This window comes from Thunnus maccoyii, chromosome 5, assembly GCF_910596095.1.
Source record: "Thunnus maccoyii chromosome 5, fThuMac1.1, whole genome shotgun sequence".
Classification (NCBI taxonomy): domain Eukaryota; kingdom Metazoa; phylum Chordata; class Actinopteri; order Scombriformes; family Scombridae; genus Thunnus; species Thunnus maccoyii.
The window spans coordinates 11791085-11800740 of record NC_056537.1 but is presented as its reverse complement, the minus strand read 5'-3'; the positions used below and the strand labels follow the sequence as shown (position 1 = coordinate 11800740).

At 40.5% G+C, this 9656-nt stretch overlaps 1 long non-coding RNA gene across 1 annotated transcript; it reads right to left on the bottom strand.

The window, feature by feature from the left end:
* Positions 1-871: 871 nt before the first annotated feature.
* Positions 872-4971, bottom strand: LOC121896727. Its single transcript, XR_006096095.1, has 2 exons — positions 4260-4971; positions 872-1359 (listed from the first exon to the last, which is right to left on the bottom strand). It is a non-coding gene; the product is annotated as an uncharacterized LOC121896727 (long non-coding RNA).
* Positions 4972-9656: the final 4685 nt, after the last annotated feature.

The window sequence follows — 9656 nt, the reverse complement described above, 5'->3', positions numbered from 1 at the left end:
AATTTATTTGTTAATTCAGGTATTATCCATTACTTTGAGCTATATATTCCAACAGTTAATCTATTTCTTTTAGCTAACCATTTCAAATGTTTATCCATTACTTAGCTAGCTATAAATGAGTTTTAGTTAACTATTTCAACTGTTTATCCTGTTGTTTTTTAGCTTACTATTGATTTTTTGGCTACTGTTTCAATCGTTTGTCCATTACTGTTAGCTTATTTCAATTATTTATCCATTTTTAGCTGTTTTAACTGTTTACTTTCAGGTAACTAACTGTCAGGTTAACTAGTTTTCATGCAACCTCAACTGCAACACATACTGCTCAGGTGTTAAAAACTGCATTGTTTTTGTAATCAAACCATAATTTCTATTTTTCTCAATTAGCTGAGCTAGTCCAAGAACTCTAGTATCAAACGTTTGTAAGCCAACTGTGACTACACTTGTATATCTCACTGTACAAGCACACTGTATTTGATAAATGCAGACACAGACACGTCAACTTCTGAGTAGTGTACACATAAAACGGCCCTTTAATCTTTGCAGGGAGGGGAGCTGGAATGCATATTTATTGGTGTGGCATGTCTATGCCAGCCAAGCAAGACCAAGCTGAAGTGTTAAGTGTGTCGAGTGAGAATTACAGCCATGTGTGATCATTGTAATTATGAAGTTCAGAGTAGCTTGCACTCTATTCATCATCACCTGGAGGTGGCTCGTATCTTTCACACATTGACTGATTTGACTGGTGAATGTGTGTGTCAGGGGGGCTGGGTGCAGTGGGGTTCCAGCAAAGGTGGAATTCAGAGTTGAATATTTATTGCACTGTTTTGTGTGTGTGTGTTTTTTTGTGGGTGCAGTGAGCATGCGTGTTTACCCAATAGTGTGTATGATGTGATGGGAAGTGACCGAATGAACAGCTCGAAATCACATCCCATGAACACTTGTTGAAGCAACCGAGCTGTGAATCACGAGTGTGAGTTAACCGTTATGTTTTTCAGCCTTATGCTCACATGGGATGAGCACTGGAGCAAGCAGGTGTTTGAGGTCCTCAAATGAGCCATCATCCACGCCTTTCCAACTCCTATCTCCAAATATCTGATATCTACTCCCCATGGATTCATAACAAGACTGACTTGAGTGGTGTTTTTCCAGTCGCTGTCTCCGCCCCTTCCCATCATTCTCACTTATTCTCAGTCTTGCCGCTTCAGTTGCTGTTGGCATCCATTGTAGGCATATCTATCACCAAAATGCACGCTAGTCTTAGATGCCTCAGTGGAATTGGGATGAAAACAAGGCCTTCCAGCATTCCCAAACATCCTGCTCAAGTCCGATGGACGCTCATTCCTCCAATCAGTGAATCATCTGTGTGTTGACAGACAAGATGAGTGAGAAATGAAGACACCTGTGGAGGGAGGAGCTGTGGAAATCCATGGCATGACTATCTTTACAGCAAGTTGGTTATCATAGCGGAAATGTTGGTTCATTTGCACTTTCCCTGCACAGCATAAAATTACAAAGATGCATTTGTGTGTGTGTGTGTGTGTGTGTGTGTGTGTGTGTGTGTGTGTGTGTGTGTGCGTGTGTGTGTGTCTAGATAGATTAGAGAGAGAGAGAGACAGAGAGAGAGAGGACAAGAGAGGGGCAGAGTGAGAGGTTTGTCTATCCTTGTGCTCATTTTAATCCTCAAAAAAATTACTGTTTCCATTTCACAATAGAGCCACTGTGCCTTTGTATGGGACAAAGAACCTAGTGGGCCAGCAGTATTTCATTAACATCAAAGAAGTGAGTCAGGTACACTGCAGTTTCAACTTATGTTGTTCAACAAATCAGCAATTAGCCCATTCTTGTGCTTTGGCATCATCATCCTCTGGTTTAATTGAACTTATGTAAGAGTGTCCCCTTACTGCAGCATGCCTGCTTTGTTTGGATGCTTTAGCAATGATGATGTGGGTGAAATCTCGTGAATGTTTATACCCCGTAGTGTTTACATGTTTACGAGTGTGCGTTTACGAGATAGCGGCTGTGATCCGTCACTGGATTAAAAATAGATGAGGGCAGCAGCCTTTTCATTTGCCTTTCCCAAAGGCAATGATACACGGGGCAACTTCTTGGGCAACTTTTAATTGACAGCTATCTAATTAGAGCTAGCTTAGCATTTAAAGGTGTAATAAGTAAGATTTTACTGGCTCTGCACAGTATAACCACAAATTTATCAGCAGGGGTTTGCAAGTGTTGCTGATCAATACCAGTTGTCAAGTCAAGTCAGTTTATGTATAGAGCCACAAAACAAGTTTAAGTTTTGAATAAATAAATAAGATTTTGGTAAAATAATAAAAACCCAACAGCACTCCACAGAGAACAAATATGGAGGGGAAGCTCTAACAATGAGTCGCAAACTATTCCACTGTTTAGGGTCAACAGTAGAAAAAGGCCGATCAACCCCTGGATTTTAACGGGAAGCATGGAACGAAGAGCTGTGATTGGTTAGCAGATCTGAGGAGTCTGAACATGGAATAAGGTATGTGGAGTTCAGAGACAAAATCTTGCCACATGCAGTGCTTTAAAGCAAATAAAAGAATCTTAAAATCAACTAGATTCATCAAATCAATCATAAAAGAGGTCATTAGCCACTGAGTACTCTGCAATTTGTTTAGTTTCTCAAAGACCTGTTTGTTCATACAGCAAAAATCAATTAAAAAAAATATCAATCATAACTCCAGACACTTCAAATCTTCCATAGACCTGCCAAACAGTAAACATTTTGAATTGTCATTGCAGGAAAAGCACAGGTGTAACTAATAACATCAGTGATGGCTGTATTCCATTCAGGCGTGCCAATAAGCCATGGGCTGTGTTCAGAATTACATGTAACATACGATTCATACTAAGTATGACATCAAATTGAGTAAGTAGTGTGCACCAACTGCATAGTATGTGGATTTTGTGTACGTTAGAAATGCCCGGATGTATACTAGATTAGCAAGAATTTCTGAGTATGCAATGTGAGCTTACTGGACATACTCAACTGCTCCTAAATACATTGCATCTCTTCAGATTGTGACATGACAGAGAATATAAGCCAGGTTAAACACTGTTAATATGTCACCTTATCCAAATAACACCTGATTGGAAATTTGAGATGTGAAGAGCCGCTGATTTGGTGAGACTGGCTGTCAGTCATGTGATGCGGTCACATGACTGTCTTGCTTGAGTATACTTAGTGTGAACAGTCTGCTGGTAATGGCATACTTAATTGTTCATTTAGTAGGGAGTATGCCATACATACTGATTGATTATGTAGTAGACAGTTTGTTAGCATGCAATTTTGAACACAGCCATGGATGCCAATGAGCCAGCGTGCACAGTATCAGGGCCCTGGCACAGGATCTCCCAAATGGAGTGCAGAGATTATCATTGTGATAAGTTACACCTGCGTTTGACAGGTCAAAATATCCGCTGTAATGCAGAGTCAGCAATGGCAAAGCAAAAATCATATTTTACAAACTTCCACCAGTACCCTCATAAACTCAATACTGCACTCTATAATCTGCAGTAAATTGACATTTTGGACACTTATGAATCATTGTCATTTTGCATAATCTGACAGGTGGGTTGCATGACTTTAATTTTCAGGTCTATAAAATGTGATGAATGTGGGATTGTTAGCATGCAGTGCAATGCCATGTAGGCTATGCTGTTTTTTAATTTCATTGTGGGAATTTTTGAGGATAATAGGACTCTATAGAGCCTCAATTTCACACTCAAAAGTCAGTCACTCAAATAAAATTGCGGACAGTACATAAAGTGCATTATATAGCGTAGCAACAAGATATTACCTCGTTTTGCTGGTAATGTTTCTAGACCCTTGCTTAGTCTCCTCCTGATAACTCCCATTCCCCGAACTCACAGGAAGATAAACACTCCCTCTAACTCTCTGCCAATCAAAGGTAAATTATGTTATCTCACACAAATCACTGTGATAAGTAGCTGGAATGACTGACAGGGGTCACAGCTCCTAAGCTGACAACATGTTCACATGTTTTTTTATCATTAGCTTTATCATTAACTGCTATCTCTGAACACAACGACATATGTGGTGTAACAGTGAAACTTTGACATGTCTGTGTTACTAGTCAGGTCTTGGGGTAAAGGGCTAAGTATCAATACTAGTCCTAACTCGGAGTGTGTAGAAAAGGGGGAAACGAGGGAGGAAACAGAATGATTTCCAAGACTAGAGAAATAGCCATGGTGGGTTAGCTTACCTGGTCTTTGCTTACGTATGCAGTGAGCTCCGGCTGGGCCTTTCAGTTCAGTTTAGGGTGTCGTTGGATGGATCTCCGAAATAAAACAGAGCTGGTTTTCCACAACAGTCCTTGAGCAAGAAAGGTGTGAAGCTGTAGTGTCCTGAGTAGTACTTCCAAAACTGGCGTCTCTTGTGTTAGCTTAACACGCACCAGTCATTCAACTGCCGCGCTCCCACAGCTGAGCCTCATCACATCATTAGATAACTCTAGTGGATGTGCGTGCACCTCACAGTGACGTCCTTTTCACCGACACCCAGCTTAACCACACCTCATTATCTCTCAATGAAAACCAGTCCAAAGTGTTTAGGAAAAGGAAAAAGGAAAAAGAGGAACTATAACCCCTCCTATCACTCCTAACATCTGGTAGTAGTAAATAGGGATTGATTTCGAACAGCTGTCATTGCATCTTGTCTTGCTAACGTCATGTCATGCTAACATTTAGCTAGCTTTTACTCCTGTCGCTCCGCTTCACATAAGTCATTTGCACTCTGCAGAGACATGGATACTGTAAAATTTAGCAGAGTTGGGAAGATAACATTATACTAAAAAAATTTGCTGTTACCAAATTGGTGGTGAGCTTCTAAAATTGTGAGTTGTTTAGTAGAACAAGCATTCAGCCAAAGCTTTAATCACAATGTGTCTTTGGAAAGATCTCTTTGGAAATCAGTGCATCCCTCCCCTTAAAATGAAGCTACTGATGTTGTAAAAGACATTTTTACTGCATTTTTAGTAATGTTTCTCTACACTATGACTGCATGTAGTGTCAGGAAACAGTTCTTTGTTTTTAGAACACAAATCCATTAAACTCATTATGTAGATTCAAGTGTGGATACTGTGTGGGTAGGTATCCAACTTGTTGTAGTGCCCTTGTGATGTGGTTCAAAATATTCCCAATGCCTGACTATTAATCCCTTCTGCTCAATTCAGGTCTCTGTTGCTATGTTTAATGTAGAAAAAACAACTGCAACTAACTTGGACAGGCAACGTCATACTAATGATGAAGAGAAATTGAAAAGCTGAAATGTGCATGTGGTCCACATGCTTAGTGTTCCTCCATAACCCCCACCAGTACTAAGCCACAGCATTTCAAAATGTGCTGTAAGCTAGGTTTAGCTAGGCCTTTCTGACACTAGGAAATTGGAAACATCCAAAAAATAATATTTTTCCAGAGTTAAGGATGACAAATTACAATTTATCTCAAACAAAGGGGTCTCTAAACCCTTCATCCTATGAAAACTTTTATAAATATACCCTTTAATCGATTTGATGAAAGTTTAACAATGTTGCATGAGTTCCTGCTGTTGAGTTCTGTCTCTACAATTATCATGTGTTCAAATGAAGTCAGTTCATTATCGAAGGCAGATGTTCATTTAGCTGACACTGCTAATTGCCAGTCTCCTCCTGTGTATGTGTGTGTGTGTGTGTGTGTGTGTGTGTGTGTGTGTGTATGTATATATACTCAAAACACACAGCAGGCAAAAACCCAGAGAAAGCCAGAAGTGATCCAATCTGACTCCAGGCCATCTGTCTCTGCCAGAAGAAATGATAGAGGGAACAGTGATAAATTATTTCTCTGCTTGTGATCTTCAGGGCAGCATTCTTCCTTTTCCACAAGCATATGTGACCCCTGTCTTCCTTTTTTAACTGCTGCCTTCCTCTAGATGCATGTTTTATCCTCTTCCAATTGTACCAGTTTCTCAACCTTGTTCTTCTGCGGTTGGGTCTGCGTGTTGTGTCGTGTGGCCGCCAAGGCCTCCATAAGCAGCAGATGGATTCGATGGGGTCCCTGAGCATTTTGAGCTCCATAACCAAGATCATGTGATGATGTGACACCCAAGGGACGACAAAGGGAAAGACTGATCTCATCCCTTTTCCATAAAAGTCACCACCCTTGTTTAGGCTGTGTAAGTCTGGAAAAAAACAGATGCTGAAGCAATTTAATGTGGAGTTTGTGAAGAATTAGGGATGGGAATTCTCTGTGGTGGCTGCACCCTAAAGCCAGACCCACTGTAGTTTCACATTGCCATTGCCTGCATCCACATTACATTTGCACTGTGCCAGTGCAGCAGAAAGTACTGGCAAAACCCGCAATCAGTGGTAACATACCAAAAGTGGGGTTTGTGTTTCTTACAACTAATCTGCATACCCAGTCTGCCAACATGCAAGAATTTAACTTTAGATTGTTTCATTTTCCATTGAGTCAAAATAGATCAGCACTACAGATACAGTTTGATGTCACTGCCAGATGTCACGTCACCATCTTCACTACAGCCCCACAATTTTAATTGATACCAATTCTTTAGTTAGTGGAGTAATATTACTTTTTGCTGCACTGGCCACACCAACCAGGTGTCCATAAAATACAAGTGGAGGTTAGCCGCTAAACCTTGTACACTAACAATGGTCAACTCTTTTGCCACATTTTCCACCTTTTGGGTGTGTAGCATGTGTTGCTAATGTGCTGGAGGCTTACACCATCACATAAACATTTTGCATTTGACTGAATATCTGAGGACTGCATGTGCTATCAATAAGGATACCAGAGAACTCACTTTGATTTAAGTAAACTGTTAAAGGCCCCTTTACACTGTGCTTTATCGGGCTGTCCCAGACTCACAGTGAAAGAAATGTGACAAAATTTTTGATAGCCAATCAAAAACAGTGGCCCTAGATTATATTGTGAAAAGTAAAGTAGTAAAAGCAAATAAGAAAATGAGTCCACCAATGGCCCATTTAGAGCTTTGGCAAACAAAGACAGGCTGCGTCAAAACTGTGTGACTGTTGCTATGACCCCTGTTACAAATCAGCCAATCAGAAAAAAACAGCTTCACTATCTCCTCTTTAGAGTTTATAAGAGTTATAAGTGCCAGTGCAATAGCCAAAATGTATTTACTGGTTTGCTACCTTTTCAAAACATGTAAGCAGCACAGATGGATGATGCAAATTGATGCCATGTCTCTGCTTGAATTTTTGTTTTTTATTCACAATAGCCCTACAATTGATCTGACATACTTAACCTCAAAACTCATCATACTGACACAGATTGCAACCAACAACTTTCTAGACACACAGTTCTGATTTATTATTTCTTAAGAAGGTTTGTCATTGTGTTTGTACATTGTGGGTACTATTGTATTTTGACTATGGTATGCTGTTTTTGGATTCACCCATTATAAATCAGAACTATATCAGGTTTTGTTCATTTTAAGCGCTTATACCAAAGTAGGCAAACCATTTTGCTATTCCTGTGATTTTCAATATTTCATGGAGATCGTACCATCATCATGTGAAAAGTAAGCATTTTGCAGGAGAATCCAAACCAGATTCTGAGAGGTGTTGTATTTAATGTGTAGCATGAATTGCATTCAAATCATGGATGAAAATATTACATATAACAATTTTATTGAAGCAAGCTCAGTGTTGCATCTATGCCTCTAATAAATTAATAAATTCTGCAACAACGGCAAATAACGGTCATATATAACTGTGGCACATGTGGGACAGCTCCTTTAGCATATGGTCGCTCTTTCATTTTCCAACTTCAACGCCTCCACCTCCACCCCTCTGTGTCCTTGACGCCCTGCCTTCTCCTCTCCTCCTTGATTTGGCTACCACCACTTGAGGTCATACAGTCTTTGATGTGAAGCTGTTTGGCATCGCCTCTCATGAGGAGGAGCCATCTATGCTGCCTTTGATCACAGTCTTGATCTAAGTGATGGAGCAGGGTTTATGTGGTAGCTGTCTGCCGCCATCCTCTCACAGCTGGTCCTCTGCTTCCCCCGCAGCTTCCTGCTTAACTCTGACACCTGTGTTTGGTTCCACTGACAGGTAAATCACGACAACGACCTTGCATAGCTTGCACTGAACTACTCAATCTACTGTATGCCGCCTAGCCCACATACTCTCAATCTATGTCTTTCACCACTAGCCTATGACGGCCAGACCCAACGATCATACCAGTGATGAAATGGTCTGTCCCCGTATACAAGCAGCCTGACTTGGAAAATTAATTAGGTCAAGGAAGATGGGGGTGCAAGAAGGGGGAGGTTAGACGTGGGGATGACTTTCGTCTTTACAGGCAGCCAGAAAAGCTATGTTTACATAGGGGGGACAGAAAAACATACATGTGCATTGACAAGTGGGACTTTCATGTGCCATAATGTTGTGTTAATGAGTAAAACAAGCAGGACCGTGTGTGAAAAAGCTGCACGTCACCAAGCCGAGCACCTTCTGCAGCTGTGAATTTAAACATACATCCACACACATGCTAGGCTTGTACATAAACAGACACACACTCAAACCACATGTTGGCACAAGCAACTAAGTGACAGAACTCTACACAGTGCTGTAGGAAAATAGGTGACTCACACAACTCAAGTGTTGACACATATTCTGGTTAAGAGCTATAGAGAAGCAGAAAAGGTCACCTGCACACCTGCACACATCATGGTACAAGGACTTTTCACTTTATCATCTCCTCTGGTCAACTCCTACCATTAGTATTTGACTTAATGGCTGTTAGACACACACAAGGTGCCTCTCTATGGAGACACACAGTGAGGAAGTGAACAAGTCTGTATTCTTTACTGAAGATGGGATGCGAGAGGCTCTATGCGTGCAAAGCCTCCATTCATCATTGTCAGTAGCCTTGTGTTGTCTGGCCAACCCCCAAAAAGCTCAGGGATGAACCATTGACTCCTGTAAAAGGGGTTTCCACTTAGCCATGGCTCTATAAAAAGGGCCAATGCACTTAGTGTGCTGTTAATTACCCCCACTTCAAGTGAAGCAAAACCCCCGTTAACTTAACATAATGGACTCTGTCACCACTTCTCCTGAGTAAATGATGGGGCTGTTGTCGACGCAAGAGGTTTTGATACATATCTAAGGATTACTTGATGGTAGGTCTCATGAAAACAGAGTAAAAATGCAAATTGTTTTTTTGAATTATCCTTGTTTGTATTTGTTTAATTTTTTTCACTGATGGTGCTTCTGATATTATTTGGAGGACTTGAGAACTACTATATTATTTTGTTGTTCTTCTTCTTCATCATCCTTGAGTTGAGGGGGTATTTGTTCTGTTTTGCACTTATTGGTATTTTAATTTAATTCCAAAGACTACGAGTCAGTAGCCTCACTAGCATCTATGTCTATGTTGGCTAACTGGTCCTTTGAGCTAAATGCTAACGTAAACATGCTAATCACAGCAACAATGCTTACATGCTGCTGTTTAGTAGGTATAATGTTTACCATGTTGACATTTTAGTTTAGCATCTTAGTATGCTAACACTCAGAATTAACAATAAACACAACTGAGGCTTATTGGAATGTCAAAAATGTACATTTGACATGATGATG